This window comes from Chiloscyllium punctatum, chromosome 17, assembly GCF_047496795.1.
Source record: "Chiloscyllium punctatum isolate Juve2018m chromosome 17, sChiPun1.3, whole genome shotgun sequence".
NCBI lineage: Eukaryota > Metazoa > Chordata > Chondrichthyes > Orectolobiformes > Hemiscylliidae > Chiloscyllium > Chiloscyllium punctatum.
Window position 1 is genome coordinate 49,174,843 of NC_092755.1, and position 17,360 is coordinate 49,192,202.

General features: G+C 49.4%; 9 non-coding genes across 9 annotated transcripts; all 9 read right to left on the reverse strand.

Moving 5' to 3' along the window:
• Nucleotides 1-371: 371 nt before the first annotated feature.
• Nucleotides 372-491, reverse strand: trnal-caa (transfer RNA leucine (anticodon CAA)). Its single transcript has 2 exons — nt 454-491; nt 372-417 (listed from the first exon to the last, which is right to left on the reverse strand). It is a non-coding gene; the product is annotated as a tRNA-Leu (tRNA).
• Nucleotides 492-2,312: 1,821 nt separating this feature from the next.
• On the reverse strand, nt 2,313-2,432 carry trnal-caa (transfer RNA leucine (anticodon CAA)). Its single transcript has 2 exons — nt 2,395-2,432; nt 2,313-2,358 (listed from the first exon to the last, which is right to left on the reverse strand). It is a non-coding gene; the product is annotated as a tRNA-Leu (tRNA).
• Nucleotides 2,433-4,253: 1,821 nt separating this feature from the next.
• trnal-caa (transfer RNA leucine (anticodon CAA)) lies at nt 4,254-4,373 on the reverse strand. The gene is made up of 2 exons: nt 4,336-4,373; nt 4,254-4,299 (listed from the first exon to the last, which is right to left on the reverse strand). It is a non-coding gene; the product is annotated as a tRNA-Leu (tRNA).
• A 1,829-nt stretch (nt 4,374-6,202) lies between these two features.
• trnal-caa (transfer RNA leucine (anticodon CAA)) lies at nt 6,203-6,322 on the reverse strand. The gene is made up of 2 exons: nt 6,285-6,322; nt 6,203-6,248 (listed from the first exon to the last, which is right to left on the reverse strand). It is a non-coding gene; the product is annotated as a tRNA-Leu (tRNA).
• A 1,823-nt stretch (nt 6,323-8,145) lies between these two features.
• trnal-caa (transfer RNA leucine (anticodon CAA)) lies at nt 8,146-8,265 on the reverse strand. The gene is made up of 2 exons: nt 8,228-8,265; nt 8,146-8,191 (listed from the first exon to the last, which is right to left on the reverse strand). It is a non-coding gene; the product is annotated as a tRNA-Leu (tRNA).
• A 1,823-nt stretch (nt 8,266-10,088) lies between these two features.
• Nucleotides 10,089-10,208, reverse strand: trnal-caa (transfer RNA leucine (anticodon CAA)). Its single transcript has 2 exons — nt 10,171-10,208; nt 10,089-10,134 (listed from the first exon to the last, which is right to left on the reverse strand). It is a non-coding gene; the product is annotated as a tRNA-Leu (tRNA).
• A 1,823-nt stretch (nt 10,209-12,031) lies between these two features.
• On the reverse strand, nt 12,032-12,151 carry trnal-caa (transfer RNA leucine (anticodon CAA)). Its single transcript has 2 exons — nt 12,114-12,151; nt 12,032-12,077 (listed from the first exon to the last, which is right to left on the reverse strand). It is a non-coding gene; the product is annotated as a tRNA-Leu (tRNA).
• Nucleotides 12,152-13,972: 1,821 nt separating this feature from the next.
• Nucleotides 13,973-14,092, reverse strand: trnal-caa (transfer RNA leucine (anticodon CAA)). Its single transcript has 2 exons — nt 14,055-14,092; nt 13,973-14,018 (listed from the first exon to the last, which is right to left on the reverse strand). It is a non-coding gene; the product is annotated as a tRNA-Leu (tRNA).
• Nucleotides 14,093-15,913: 1,821 nt separating this feature from the next.
• On the reverse strand, nt 15,914-16,033 carry trnal-caa (transfer RNA leucine (anticodon CAA)). Its single transcript has 2 exons — nt 15,996-16,033; nt 15,914-15,959 (listed from the first exon to the last, which is right to left on the reverse strand). It is a non-coding gene; the product is annotated as a tRNA-Leu (tRNA).
• Between the last annotated feature and the right edge of the window lie 1,327 nt (nt 16,034-17,360).

Genomic DNA, 17,360 nt, shown 5'->3' on the forward strand with positions numbered 1-17,360 from the left:
ATCCCAGTGTTGTCACTGTCCTGGGAGAACTTGGCTGGAGGAAGGGCATGTTGTGGAGTAGCAGCCTTCAGGAGCAGTGCCAGAGCACAGAGCCTTTGCAGTGTCCAGTGTCTCTTGATCTGACACGGAGTGAATGGAATTGTTGGAAGAATGGTGTCTGTGATGGTGGGGAGCACAGGGGGAGACTGAGTAAGATCATCCGGTGGGCACTTGCGGCTGAAGATTGTTGGAAAAGCCTCAGCCTTCTCTTTGATAGTGACAGGTTGGACTCTTCCATCTTTGTGAAGGGGGAGCGACTCCTCTCCAAGAAGCTGTGAAATGTGGGGGCAGTGTGTGGGTGTGGGAAGGTTTGTTTGGGGAAAAGGGAAGAATGCCAGGAGTGGGATTTGAACCCACGCCCCTAGAAACGGACCAGAATTCACAAGCCCAGATGCAGAGCAAGGACTAACACTCCTTGAGTCTGGCGCCTTAGACCACTCGGCCATCCTGACAAGCTGCTGCAGATCTCCTTCCAGATGTCTTTCTCACTCTGTACAATTAGTCACCTTGCTCTTCTGCAGACACAAAATGCAATTCCGCATTTCTGCAGCTCCCTTGCATTCACACTCAGCAACAATCCCTCATACACAGTCTCACTCTCGCACACACACACTCTCTCTCACATGCACACGCACACACACTCTCTATCTGTCTCTCACACACACACTCTCTCTCTCACATGCACGCACAAACACACTCTCTCCCTCTCATGCACACAAATTCTCCCTTTCTCTGTCTCTCTCACACACACACTCTCACTCACACACACACACTTCTCCCTCTTACACACACACACTATCTCACGCACACACTCTTTCTCACACACACCAACAAATTCTTCCTCTCTCTCTCTCAGACACACGCAAACACACTCTTGCAGACATACACATACAAATTCTCTCTCTCTCACACGCACCCACTCTCACTCACACACACACATACACGCACATACACACACACATTCTCTCTCTCTCGCACACACATTCTCTCTCTCTCAAACACACTCTCTCTCACACACACACATTCTTTCACTCTCTCACACACAAAGACACATGCACACTCTCTCTTACACACACACACGCACACTCTGTCTCTCTCACACACATACACACTCTGTCTCTCTCAAACACACCTACAAATTCTCCCTCTCTGTTTCTCACACACACACATGCCCACACACTCATATACACACTCACACCCTCTCTCTCTCAAACACACATATACACATACATACTCTCTCTCACACACACTCTCACTCACACACACGCAGACAGACACAAACACACACTCTCAGACACATACTCACACACATTCTCTCACTCTCACACACACAAACACACACATGTACACGCTGCCTCTCTTGCGCTCACACACACACATGCACTCTCTCTCACACACACACACGCTAACATACACACTCTCTCTCCTTCACACAAACACACACTCTCTCTCTCACACACACGCCCACAGGCACACACAATCTCACACACACACACACACACACACACACACACACCTCTCTCTCTCACACACACACACACTCTCTCTCACACGCACACAAACACATGCTAACACACACACGCTCTCTCCTTCACACACACACACAAACACACACACACTCACAGGCACACACACAATCTTTATCTCTCACACACACACACACACAATCTCTCTCTCTCACACACACACACAAACACAATCAGGTCAGGAGCTGAGTGACCCTGGGGGAAGCCAAACTGGGTGTCACTGAGCAGGTGCTGCTTGATCGCACTGTTGGAGAGCCCTTCCATCACTTTACCGAGGATTGGGAACAGATGGATGGGAGAGGAATTGGCTGAGTTGGATTTGTCCTGCTTTTTATGTCCAGGACATACCTGGATAATTTCCCACATGGCCAGGTCGATCCCAGTGTTGTCACTGTCCTGGGAGAACTTGGCTGGAGGAAGGGCATGTTGTGGAGTAGCAGCCTTCAGGAGCAGTGCCAGAGCACAGAGCCTTTGCAGTGTCCAGTGTCTCTTGATCTGACACGGAGTGAATGGAATTGTTGGAAGAATGGTGTCTGTGATGGTGGGGAGCACAGGGGGAGACTGAGTAAGATCATCCGGTGGGCACTTGCGGCTGAAGATTGTTGTAAAAGCCTCAGCCTTCTCTTTGATAGTGACAGGTTGGACTCTTCCATCTTTGTGAAGGGGGAGCGACTCCTCTCCAAGAAGCTGTGAAATGTGGGGGCAGTGTGTGGGTGTGGGAAGGTTTGTTTGGGGAAAAGGGAAGAAAGTCAGGAGTGGGATTTGAACCCACGCCCCTAGAAAGGGACCAGAATTCACAAGCCCAGATGCAGAGCAAGGACTAACACTCCTTGAATCTGGCGCCTTAGACCACTCGGCCATCCTGACAAGCTGCTGCAGATCTCCTTCCAGATGTCTTTCTCACTCTGTACAATTAGTCACCTTGCTCTTGTGCAGACACAAAATGCAATTCCGCATTTCTGCAGCTCCCTTGCATTCACACTCAGCAACAATCCCTCATACACAGTCTCACTCTCGCACACACACACTCTCTCTCACATGCACACGCACACACACTCTCTATCTGTCTCTCACACACACACTCTCTCTCTCACATGCACGCACAAACACACTCTCTCCCTCTCATGCACACAAATTCTCCCTTTCTCTGTCTCTCTCACACACACACTCTCACTCACACACACACACTTCTCCCTCTTACACACACACACTATCTCACGCACACACTCTTTCTCACACACACCAACAAATTCTTCCTCTCTCTCTCTCAGACACACGCAAACACACTCTTGCAGACATACACATACAAATTCTCTCTCTCTCACACGCACCCACTCTCACTCACACACACACATACACGCACATACACACACACATTCTCTCTCTCTCGCACACACATTCTCTCTCTCTCAAACACACTCTCTCTCACACACACACATTCTTTCACTCTCTCACACACAAAGACACATGCACACTCTCTCTTACACACACACACGCACACTCTGTCTCTCTCACACACATACACACTCTGTCTCTCTCAAACACACCTACAAATTCTCCCTCTCTGTTTCTCACACACACACATGCCCACACACTCATATACACACTCACACCCTCTCTCTCTCAAACACACATATACACATACATACTCTCTCTCACACACACTCTCACTCACACACACGCAGACAGACACAAACACACACTCTCAGACACATACTCACACACATTCTCTCACTCTCACACACACAAACACACACATGTACACGCTGCCTCTCTTGCGCTCACACACACACATGCACTCTCTCTCACACACACACACGCTAACATACACACTCTCTCTCCTTCACACAAACACACACTCTCTCTCTCACACACACGCCCACAGGCACACACAATCTCACACACACACACACACACACACACACACACACCTCTCTCTCTCACACACACACACACTCTCTCTCACACGCACACAAACACATGCTAACACACACACGCTCTCTCCTTCACACACACACACAAACACACACACACTCACAGGCACACACACAATCTTTATCTCTCACACACACACACACACAATCTCTCTCTCTCACACACACACACAAACACAATCAGGTCAGGAGCTGAGTGACCCTGGGGGAAGCCAAACTGGGTGTCACTGAGCAGGTGCTGCTTGATCGCACTGTTGGAGAGCCCTTCCATCACTTTACCGAGGATTGGGAACAGATGGATGGGAGAGGAATTGGCTGAGTTGGATTTGTCCTGCTTTTTATGTCCAGGACATACCTGGATAATTTCCCACATGGCCAGGTCGATCCCAGTGTTGTCACTGTCCTGGGAGAACTTGGCTGGAGGAAGGGCATGTTGTGGAGTAGCAGCCTTCAGGAGCAGTGCCAGAGCACAGAGCCTTTGCAGTGTCCAGTGTCTCTTGATCTGACACGGAGTGAATGGAATTGTTGGAAGAATGGTGTCTGTGATGGTGGGGAGCACAGGGGGAGACTGAGTAAGATCATCCGGTGGGCACTTGCGGCTGAAGATTGTTGTAAAAGCCTCAGCCTTCTCTTTGATAGTGACAGGTTGGACTCTTCCATCTTTGTGAAGGGGGAGCGACTCCTCTCCAAGAAGCTGTGAAATGTGGGGGCAGTGTGTGGGTGTGGGAAGGTTTGTTTGGGGAAAAGGAAAGAAAGTCAGGAGTGGGATTTGAACCCACGCCCCTATAAAGGGACCAGAATTCACAAGCCCAGATGCAGAGCAAGGACTAACACTCCTTGAGTCTGGCGCCTTAGACCACTCGGCCATCCTGACAAGCTGCTGCAGATCTCCTTCCAGATGTCTTTCTCACTCTGTACAATTAGTCACCTTGCTCTTCTGCAGACACAAAATGCAATTCCGCATTTCTGCAGCTCCCTTGCATTCACACTCAGCAACAATCCCTCATACACAGTCTCACTCTCGCACACACACACTCTCTCTCACATGCACACGCACACACACTCTCTATCTGTCTCTCACACACACACTCTCTCTCTCACATGCACGCACAAACACACTCTCTCCCTCTCATGCACACAAATTCTCCCTTTCTCTGTCTCTCTCACACACACACTCTCACTCACACACACACACTTCTCCCTCTTACACACACACACTATCTCACGCACACACTCTTTCTCACACACACCAACAAATTCTTCCTCTCTCTCTCTCAGACACACGCAAACACACTCGTGCAGACATACACATACAAATTCTCTCTCTCTCACACGCACCCACTCTCACTCACACACACACATACACGCACATACACACACACATTCTCTCTCTCTCGCACACACATTCTCTCTCTCTCAAACACACTCTCTCTCACACACACACATTCTTTCACTCTCTCACACACAAAGACACATGCACACTCTCTCTTACACACACACACGCACACTCTGTCTCTCTCACACACATACACACTCTGTCTCTCTCAAACACACCTACAAATTCTCCCTCTCTGTTTCTCACACACACACATGCCCACACACTCATATACACACTCACACCCTCTCTCTCTCAAACACACATATACACATACATACTCTCTCTCACACACACTCTCACTCACACACACGCAGACAGACACAAACACACACTCTCAGACACATACTCACACACATTCTCTCACTCTCACACACACAAACACACACATGTACACGCTGCCTCTCTTGCGCTCACACACACACATGCACTCTCTCTCACACACACACACGCTAACATACACACTCTCTCTCCTTCACACAAACACACACTCTCTCTCTCACACACACGCCCACAGGCACACACAATCTCACACACACACACAAACACACACACACACACACACACACACCTCTCTCTCTCACACACACACACACTCTCTCTCACACGCACACAAACACATGCTAACACACACACGCTCTCTCCTTCACACACACACACAAACACACACACACTCACAGGCACACACACAATCTTTATCTCTCACACACACACACACACAATCTCTCTCTCTCACACACACACACAAACACAATCAGGTCAGGAGCTGAGTGACCCTGGGGGAAGCCAAACTGGGTGTCACTGAGCAGGTGCTGCTTGATCGCACTGTTGGAGAGCCCTTCCATCACTTTACCGAGGATTGGGAACAGATGGATGGGAGAGGAATTGGCTGAGTTGGATTTGTCCTGCTTTTTATGTCCAGGACATACCTGGATAATTTCCCACATGGCCAGGTCGATCCCAGTGTTGTCACTGTCCTGGGAGAACTTGGCTGGAGGAAGGGCATGTTGTGGAGTAGCAGCCTTCAGGAGCAGTGCCAGAGCACAGAGCCTTTGCAGTGTCCAGTGTCTCTTGATCTGACACGGAGTGAATGGAATTGTTGGAAGAATGGTGTCTGTGATGGTGGGGAGCACAGGGGGAGACTGAGTAAGATCATCCGGTGGGCACTTGCGGCTGAAGATTGTTGTAAAAGCCTCAGCCTTCTCTTTGCAAGTGACAGGTTGGACTCTTCCATCTTTGTGAAGGGGGAGCGACTCCTCTCCAAGAAGCTGTGAAATGTGGGGGCAGTGTGTGGGTGTGGGAAGGTTTGTTTGGGGAAAAGGGAAGAATGTCAGGAGTGGGATTTGAACCCACGCCCCTAGAAAGGGACCAGAATTCACAAGCCCAGATGCAGAGCAAGGACTAACACTCCTTGAGTCTGGCGCCTTAGACCACTCGGCCATCCTGACAAGCTGCGGCAGTTCTCCTTCCAGATGTCTTTCTCACTCTGTACAATTAGTCACCTTGCTCTTGTGCAGACACAAAATGCAATTCCGCATTTCTGCAGCTCCCTTGCATTCACACTCAGCAACAATCCCTCATACACAGTCTCACTCTCGTACACACACACTCTCTCTCACATGCACACGCACACACACTCTCTATCTGTCTCTCACACACACACTCTCTCTCTCACATGCACGCACAAACACACTCTCTCCCTCTCATGCACACAAATTCTCCCTTTCTCTGTCTCTCTCACACACACACTCTCACTCACACACACACACTTCTCCCTCTTACACACACACACTATCTCACGCACACACTCTTTCTCACACACACCAACAAATTCTTCCTCTCTCTCTCTCAGACACACGCAAACACACTCGTGCAGACATACACATACAAATTCTCTCTCTCTCACACGCACCCACTCTCACTCACACACACACATACACGCACATACACACACACATTCTCTCTCTCTCGCACACACATTCTCTCTCTCTCAAACACACTCTCTCTCACACACACACATTCTTTCACTCTCTCACACACAAAGACACATGCACACTCTCTCTTACACACACACACGCACACTCTGTCTCTCTCACACACATACACACTCTGTCTCTCTCAAACACACCTACAAATTCTCCCTCTCTGTTTCTCACACACACACATGCCCACACACTCATATACACACTCACACCCTCTCTCTCTCAAACACACATATACACATACATACTCTCTCTCACACGCACTCTCACTCACACACACGCAGACAGACACAAACACACACTCTCAGACACATACTCACACACATTCTCTCACTCTCACACACACAAACACACACATGTACACGCTGCCTCTCTTGCGCTCACACACACACATGCACTCTCTCTCACACACACACACGCTAACATACACACTCTCTCTCCTTCACACAAACACACACTCTCTCTCTCACACACACGCCCACAGGCACACACAATCTCACACACACACACACACACACACACACACACACACCTCTCTCTCTCACACACACACACACTCTCTCTCACACGCACACAAACACATGCTAACACACACACGCTCTCTCCTTCACACACACACACAAACGCACACACACTCACAGGCACACACACAATCTTTATCTCTCACACACACACACACACAATCTCTCTCTCTCACACACACACACAAACACAATCAGGTCAGGAGCTGAGTGACCCTGGGGGAAGCCAAACTGGGTGTCACTGAGCAGGTGCTGCTTGATCGCACTGTTGGAGAGCCCTTCCATCACTTTACCGAGGATTGGGAACAGATGGATGGGAGAGGAATTGGCTGAGTTGGATTTGTCCTGCTTTTTATGTCCAGGACATACCTGGATAATTTCCCACATGGCCAGGTCGATCCCAGTGTTGTCACTGTCCTGGGAGAACTTGGCTGGAGGAAGGGCATGTTGTGGAGTAGCAGCCTTCAGGAGCAGTGCCAGAGCACAGAGCCTTTGCAGTGTCCAGTGTCTCTTGATCTGACACGGAGTGAATGGAATTGTTGGAAGAATGGTGTCTGTGATGGTGGGGAGCACAGGGGGAGACTGAGTAAGATCATCCGGTGGGCACTTGCGGCTGAAGATTGTTGTAAAAGCCTCAGCCTTCTCTTTGCAAGTGACAGGTTGGACTCTTCCATCTTTGTGAAGGGGGAGCGACTCCTCTCCAAGAAGCTGTGAAATGTGGGGGCAGTGTGTGGGTGTGGGAAGGTTTGTTTGGGGAAAAGGGAAGAATGTCAGGAGTGGGATTTGAACCCACGCCCCTAGAAAGGGACCAGAATTCACAAGCCCAGATGCAGAGCAAGGACTAACACTCCTTGAGTCTGGCGCCTTAGACCACTCGGCCATCCTGACAAGCTGCGGCAGTTCTCCTTCCAGATGTCTTTCTCACTCTGTACAATTAGTCACCTTGCTCTTGTGCAGACACAAAATGCAATTCCGCATTTCTGCAGCTCCCTTGCATTCACACTCAGCAACAATCCCTCATACACAGTCTCACTCTCGTACACACACACTCTCTCTCACATGCACACGCACACACACTCTCTATCTGTCTCTCACACACACACTCTCTCTCTCACATGCACGCACAAACACACTCTCTCCCTCTCATGCACACAAATTCTCCCTTTCTCTGTCTCTCTCACACACACACTCTCACTCACACACACACACTTCTCCCTCTTACACACACACACTATCTCACGCACACACTCTTTCTCACACACACCAACAAATTCTTCCTCTCTCTCTCTCAGACACACGCAAACACACTCGTGCAGACATACACATACAAATTCTCTCTCTCTCACACGCACCCACTCTCACTCACACACACACATACACGCACATACACACACACATTCTCTCTCTCTCGCACACACATTCTCTCTCTCTCAAACACACTCTCTCTCACACACACACATTCTTTCACTCTCTCACACACAAAGACACATGCACACTCTCTCTTACACACACACACGCACACTCTGTCTCTCTCACACACATACACACTCTGTCTCTCTCAAACACACCTACAAATTCTCCCTCTCTGTTTCTCACACACACACATGCCCACACACTCATATACACACTCACACCCTCTCTCTCTCAAACACACATATACACATACATACTCTCTCTCACACGCACTCTCACTCACACACACGCAGACAGACACAAACACACACTCTCAGACACATACTCACACACATTCTCTCACTCTCACACACACAAACACACACATGTACACGCTGCCTCTCTTGCGCTCACACACACACATGCACTCTCTCTCACACACACACACGCTAACATACACACTCTCTCTCCTTCACACAAACACACACTCTCTCTCTCACACACACGCCCACAGGCACACACAATCTCACACACACACACACACACACACACACACACACACCTCTCTCTCTCACACACACACACACTCTCTCTCACACGCACACAAACACATGCTAACACACACACGCTCTCTCCTTCACACACACACACAAACGCACACACACTCACAGGCACACACACAATCTTTATCTCTCACACACACACACACACAATCTCTCTCTCTCACACACACACACAAACACAATCAGGTCAGGAGCTGAGTGACCCTGGGGGAAGCCAAACTGGGTGTCACTGAGCAGGTGCTGCTTGATCGCACTGTTGGAGAGCCCTTCCATCACTTTACCGAGGATTGGGAACAGATGGATGGGAGAGGAATTGGCTGAGTTGGATTTGTCCTGCTTTTTATGTCCAGGACATACCTGGATAATTTCCCACATGGCCAGGTCGATCCCAGTGTTGTCACTGTCCTGGGAGAACTTGGCTGGAGGAAGGGCATGTTGTGGAGTAGCAGCCTTCAGGAGCAGTGCCAGAGCACAGAGCCTTTGCAGTGTCCAGTGTCTCTTGATCTGACACGGAGTGAATGGAATTGTTGGAAGAATGGTGTCTGTGATGGTGGGGAGCACAGGGGGAGACTGAGTAAGATCATCCGGTGGGCACTTGCGGCTGAAGATTGTTGTAAAAGCCTCAGCCTTCTCTTTGATAGTGACAGGTTGGACTCTTCCATCTTTGTGAAGGGGGAGCGACTCCTCTCCAAGAAGCTGTGAAATGTGGGGGCAGTGTGTGGGTGTGGGAAGGTTTGTTTGGGGAAAAGGGAAGAATGTCAGGAGTGGGATTTGAACCCACGCCCCTAGAAAGGGACCAGAATTCACAAGCCCAGATGCAGAGCAAGGACTAACACTCCTTGAGTCTGGCGCCTTAGACCACTCGGCCATCCTGACAAGCTGCGGCAGATCTCCTTCCAGATGTCTTTCTCACTCTGTACAATTAGTCACCTTGCTCTTGTGCAGACACAAAATGCAATTCCGCATTTCTGCAGCTCCCTTGCATTCACACTCAGCAACAATCCCTCATACACAGTCTCACTCTCGCACACACACACTCTCTCTCACATGCACACGCACACACACTCTCTATCTGTCTCTCACACACACACTCTCTCTCTCACATGCACGCACAAACACACTCTCTCCCTCTCATGCACACAAATTCTCCCTTTCTCTGTCTCTCTCACACACACACTCTCACTCACACACACACACTTCTCCCTCTTACACACACACACTATCTCACGCACACACTCTTTCTCACACACACCAACAAATTCTTCCTCTCTCTCTCTCAGACACACGCAAACACACTCGTGCAGACATACACATACAAATTCTCTCTCTCTCACACGCACCCACTCTCACTCACACACACACATACACGCACATACACACACACATTCTCTCTCTCTCGCACACACATTCTCTCTCTCTCAAACACACTCTCTCTCACACACACACATTCTTTCACTCTCTCACACACAAAGACACATGCACACTCTCTCTTACACACACACACGCACACTCTGTCTCTCTCACACACATACACACTCTGTCTCTCTCAAACACACCTACAAATTCTCCCTCTCTGTTTCTCACACACACACATGCCCACACACTCATATACACACTCACACCTTCTCTCTCTCAAACACACATATACACATACATACTCTCTCTCACACGCACTCTCACTCACACACACGCAGACAGACACAAACACACACTCTCAGACACATACTCACACACATTCTCTCACTCTCACACACACAAACACACACATGTACACGCTGCCTCTCTTGCGCTCACACACACACATGCACTCTCTCTCACACACACACACGCTAACATACACACTCTCTCTCCTTCACACAAACACACACTCTCTCTCTCACACACACGCCCACAGGCACACACAATCTCACACACACACACACACACACACACACACACACACCTCTCTCTCTCACACACACACACACTCTCTCTCACACGCACACAAACACATGCTAACACACACACGCTCTCTCCTTCACACACACACACAAACGCACACACACTCACAGGCACACACACAATCTTTATCTCTCACACACACACACACACAATCTCTCTCTCTCACACACACACACAAACACAATCAGGTCAGGAGCTGAGTGACCCTGGGGGAAGCCAAACTGGGTGTCACTGAGCAGGTGCTGCTTGATCGCACTGTTGGAGAGCCCTTCCATCACTTTACCGAGGATTGGGAACAGATGGATGGGAGAGGAATTGGCTGAGTTGGATTTGTCCTGCTTTTTATGTCCAGGACATACCTGGATAATTTCCCACATGGCCAGGTCGATCCCAGTGTTGTCACTGTCCTGGGAGAACTTGGCTGGAGGAAGGGCATGTTGTGCAGTAGCAGCCTTCAGGAGCAGTGCCAGAGCACAGAGCCTTTGCAGTGTCCAGTGTCTCTTGATCTGACACGGAGTGAATGGAATTGTTGGAAGAATGGTGTCTGTGATGGTGGGGAGCACAGGGGGAGACTGAGTAAGATCATCCGGTGGGCACTTGCGGCTGAAGATTGTTGGAAAAGCCTCAGCCTTCTCTTTGATAGTGACAGGTTGGACTCTTCCATCTTTGTGAAGGGGGAGCGACTCCTCTCCAAGAAGCTGTGAAATGTGGGGGCAGTGTGTGGGTGTGGGAAGGTTTGTTTGGGGAAAAGGGAAGAATGCCAGGAGTGGGATTTGAACCCACGCCCCTAGAAACGGACCAGAATTCACAAGCCCAGATGCAGAGCAAGGACTAACACTCCTTGAGTCTGGCGCCTTAGACCACTCGGCCATCCTGACAAGCTGCTGCAGATCTCCTTCCAGATGTCTTTCTCACTCTGTACAATTAGTCACCTTGCTCTTCTGCAGACACAAAATGCAATTCCGCATTTCTGCAGCTCCCTTGCATTCACACTCAGCAACAATCCCTCATACACAGTCTCACTCTCGCACACACACACTCTCTCTCACATGCACACGCACACACACTCTCTATCTGTCTCTCACACACACACTCTCTCTCTCACATGCACGCACAAACACACTCTCTCCCTCTCATACACACAAATTCTCCCTTTCTCTGTCTCTCTCACACACACACTCTCACTCACACACACACACTTCTCCCTCTTACACACACACACTATCTCACGCACACACTCTTTCTCACACACACCAACAAATTCTTCCTCTCTCTCTCTCAGACACACGCAAACACACTCTTGCAGACATACACATACAAATTCTCTCTCTCTCACACGCACCCACTCTCACTCACACACACACATACACGCACATACACACACACATTCTCTCTCTCTCGCACACACATTCTCTCTCTCTCAAACACACTCTCTCTCACACACACACATTCTTTCACTCTCTCACACACAAAGACACATGCACACTCTCTCTTACACACACACACGCACACTCTGTCTCTCTCACACACATACACACTCTGTCTCTCTCAAACACACCTACAAATTCTCCCTCTCTGTTTCTCACACACACACATGCCCACACACTCATATACACACTCACACCCTCTCTCTCTCAAACACACATATACACATACATACTCTCTCTCACACACACTCTCACTCACACACACGCAGACAGACACAAACACACACTCTCAGACACATACTCACACACATTCTCTCACTCTCACACACACAAACACACACATGTACACGCTGCCTCTCTTGCGCTCACACACACACATGCACTCTCTCTCACACACACACACGCTAACATACACACTCTCTCTCCTTCACACAAACACACACTCTCTCTCTCACACACACGCCCACAGGCACACACAATCTCACACACACACACACACACACACACACACACACCTCTCTCTCTCACACACACACACACTCTCTCTCACACGCACACAAACACATGCTAACACACACACGCTCTCTCCTTCACACACACACACAAACACACACACACTCACAGGCACACACACAATCTTTATCTCTCACACACACACACACACAATCTCTCTCTCTCACACACACACACAAACACAATCAGGTCAGGAGCTGAGTGACCCTGGGGGAAGCCAAACTGGGTGTCACTGAGCAGGTGCTGCTTGATCGCACTGTTGGAGAGCCCTTCCATCACTTTACCGAGGATTGGGAACAGATGGATGGGAGAGGAATTGGCTGAGTTGGATTTGTCCTGCTTTTTATGTCCAGGACATACCTGGATAATTTCCCACATGGCCAGGTCGATCCCAGTGTTGTCACTGTCCTGGGAGAACTTGGCTGGAGGAAGGGCATGTTGTGGAGTAGCAGCCTTCAGGAGCAGTGCCAGAGCACAGAGCCTTTGCAGTGTCCAGTGTCTCTTGATCTGACACGGAGTGAATGGAATTGTTGGAAGAATGGTGTCTGTGATGGTGGGGAGCACAGGGGGAGACTGAGTAAGATCATCCGGTGGGCACTTGCGGCTGAAGATTGTTGTAAAAGCCTCAGCCTTCTCTTTGATAGTGACAGGTTGGACTCTTCCATCTTTGTGAAGGGGGAGCGACTCCTCTCCAAGAAGCTGTGAAATGTGGGGGCAGTGTGTGGGTGTGGGAAGGTTTGTTTGGGGAAAAGGGAAGAAAGTCAGGAGTGGGATTTGAACCCACGCCCCTAGAAAGGGACCAGAATTCACAAGCCCAGATGCAGAGCAAGGACTAACACTCCTTGAATCTGGCGCCTTAGACCACTCGGCCATCCTGACAAGCTGCTGCAGATCTCCTTCCAGATGTCTTTCTCACTCTGTACAATTAGTCACCTTGCTCTTGTGCAGACACAAAATGCAATTCCGCATTTCTGCAGCTCCCTTGCATTCACACTCAGCAACAATCCCTCATACACAGTCTCACTCTCGCACACACACACTCTCTCTCACATGCACACGCACACACACTCTCTATCTGTCTCTCACACACACACTCTCTCTCTCACATGCACGCACAAACACACTCTCTCCCTCTCATGCACACAAATTCTCCCTTTCTCTGTCTCTCTCACACACACACTCTCACTCACACACACACACTTCTCCCTCTTACACACACACACTATCTCACGCACACACTCTTTCTCACACACACCAACAAATTCTTCCTCTCTCTCTCTCAGACACACGCAAACACACTCGTGCAGACATACACATACAAATTCTCTCTCTCTCACACGCACCCACTCTCACTCACACACACACATACACGCACATACACACACACATTCTCTCTCTCTCGCACACACATTCTCTCTCTCTCAAACACACTCTCTCTCACACACACACATTCTTTCACTCTCTCACACACAAAGACACATGCACACTCTCTCTTACACACACACACGCACACTCTGTCTCTCTCACACACATACACACTCTGTCTCTCTCAAACACACCTACAAATTCTCCCTCTCTGTTTCTCACACACACACATGCCCACACACTCATATACACACTCACACCCTCTCTCTCTCAAACACACATATACACATACATACTCTCTCTCACACACACTCTCACTCACACACACGCAGACAGACACAAACACACACTCTCAGACACATACTCACACACATTCTCTCACTCTCACACACACAAACACACACATGTACACGCTGCCTCTCTTGCGCTCACACACACACATGCACTCTCTCTCACACACACACACGCTAACATACACACTCTCTCTCCTTCACACAAACACACACTCTCTCTCTCACACACACGCCCACAGGCACACACAATCTCACACACACACACACACACACACACACACACACCTCTCTCTCTCACACACACACACACTCTCTCTCACACGCACACAAACACATGCTAACACACACACGCTCTCTCCTTCACACACACACACAAACACACACACACTCACAGGCACACACACAATCTTTATCTCTCACACACACACACACACAATCTCTCTCTCTCACACACACACACAAACACAATCAGGTCAGGAGCTGAGTGACCCTGGGGGAAGCCAAACTGGGTGTCACTGAGCAGGTGCTGCTTGATCGCACTGTTGGAGAGCCCTTCCATCACTTTACCGAGGATTGGGAACAGATGGATGGGAGAGGAATTGGCTGAGTTGGATTTGTCCTGCTTTTTATGTCCAGGACATACCTGGATAATTTCCCACATGGCCAGGTCGATCCCAGTGTTGTCACTGTCCTGGGAGAACTTGGCTGGAGGAAGGGCATGTTGTGGAGTAGCAGCCTTCAGGAGCAGTGCCAGAGCACAGAGCCTTTGCAGTGTCCAGTGTCTCTTGATCTGACACGGAGTGAATGGAATTGTTGGAAGAATGGTGTCTGTGATGGTGGGGAGCACAGGGGGAGACTGAGTAAGATCATCCGGTGGGCACTTGCGGCTGAAGATTGTTGTAAAAGCCTCAGCCTTCTCTTTGATAGTGACAGGTTGGACTCTTCCATCTTTGTGAAGGGGGAGCGACTCCTCTCCAAGAAGCTGTGAAATGTGGGGGCAGTGTGTGGGTGTGGGAAGGTTTGTTTGGGGAAAAGGAAAGAAAGTCAGGAGTGGGATTTGAACCCACGCCCCTATAAAGGGACCAGAATTCACAAGCCCAGATGCAGAGCAAGGACTAACACTCCTTGAGTCTGGCGCCTTAGACCACTCGGCCATCCTGACAAGCTGCTGCAGATCTCCTTCCAGATGTCTTTCTCACTCTGTACAATTAGTCACCTTGCTCTTCTGCAGACACAAAATGCAATTCCGCATTTCTGCAGCTCCCTTGCATTCACACTCAGCAACAATCCCTCATACACAGTCTCACTCTCGCACACACACACTCTCTCTCACATGCACACGCACACACACTCTCTATCTGTCTCTCACACACACACTCTCTCTCTCACATGCACGCACAAACACACTCTCTCCCTCTCATGCACACAAATTCTCCCTTTCTCTGTCTCTCTCACACACACACTCTCACTCACACACACACACTTCTCCCTCTTACACACACACACTATCTCACGCACACACTCTTTCTCACACACACCAACAAATTCTTCCTCTCTCTCTCTCAGACACACGCAAACACACTCGTGCAGACATACACATACAAATTCTCTCTCTCTCACACGCACCCACTCTCACTCACACACACACATACACGCACATACACACACACATTCTCTCTCTCTCGCACACACATTCTCTCTCTCTCAAACACACTCTCTCTCACACACACACATTCTTTCACTCTCTCACACACAAAGACACATGCACACTCTCTCTTACACACACACACGCACACTCTGTCTCTCTCACACACATACACACTCTGTCTCTCTCAAACACACCTACAAATTCTCCCTCTCTGTTTCTCACACACACACATGCCCACACACTCATATACACACTCACACCCTCTCTCTCTCAAACACACATATACACATACATACTCTCTCTCACACACACTCTCACTCACACACACGCAGACAGACACAAACACACACTCTCAGACACATACTCACACACATTCTCTCACTCTCACACACACAAACACACACATGTACACGCTGCCTCTCTTGCGCTCACACACACACATGCACTCTCTCTCACACACACACACGCTAACATACACACTCTCTCTCCTTCACACAAACACACACTCTCTCTCTCACACACACGCCCACAGGCACACACAATCTCACACACACACACAAACACACACACACACACACACACACACCTCTCTCTCTCACACACACACACACTCTCTCTCACACGCACACAAACACATGCTAACACACACACGCTCTCTCCTTCACACACACACACAAACACACACACACTCACAGGCACACACACAATCTTTATCTCTCACACACACACACACACAATCTCTCTCTCTCACACACACACACAAACACAATCAGGTCAGGAGCTGAGTGACCCTGGGGGAAGCCAAACTGGGTGTCACTGAGCAGGTGCTGCTTGATCGCAC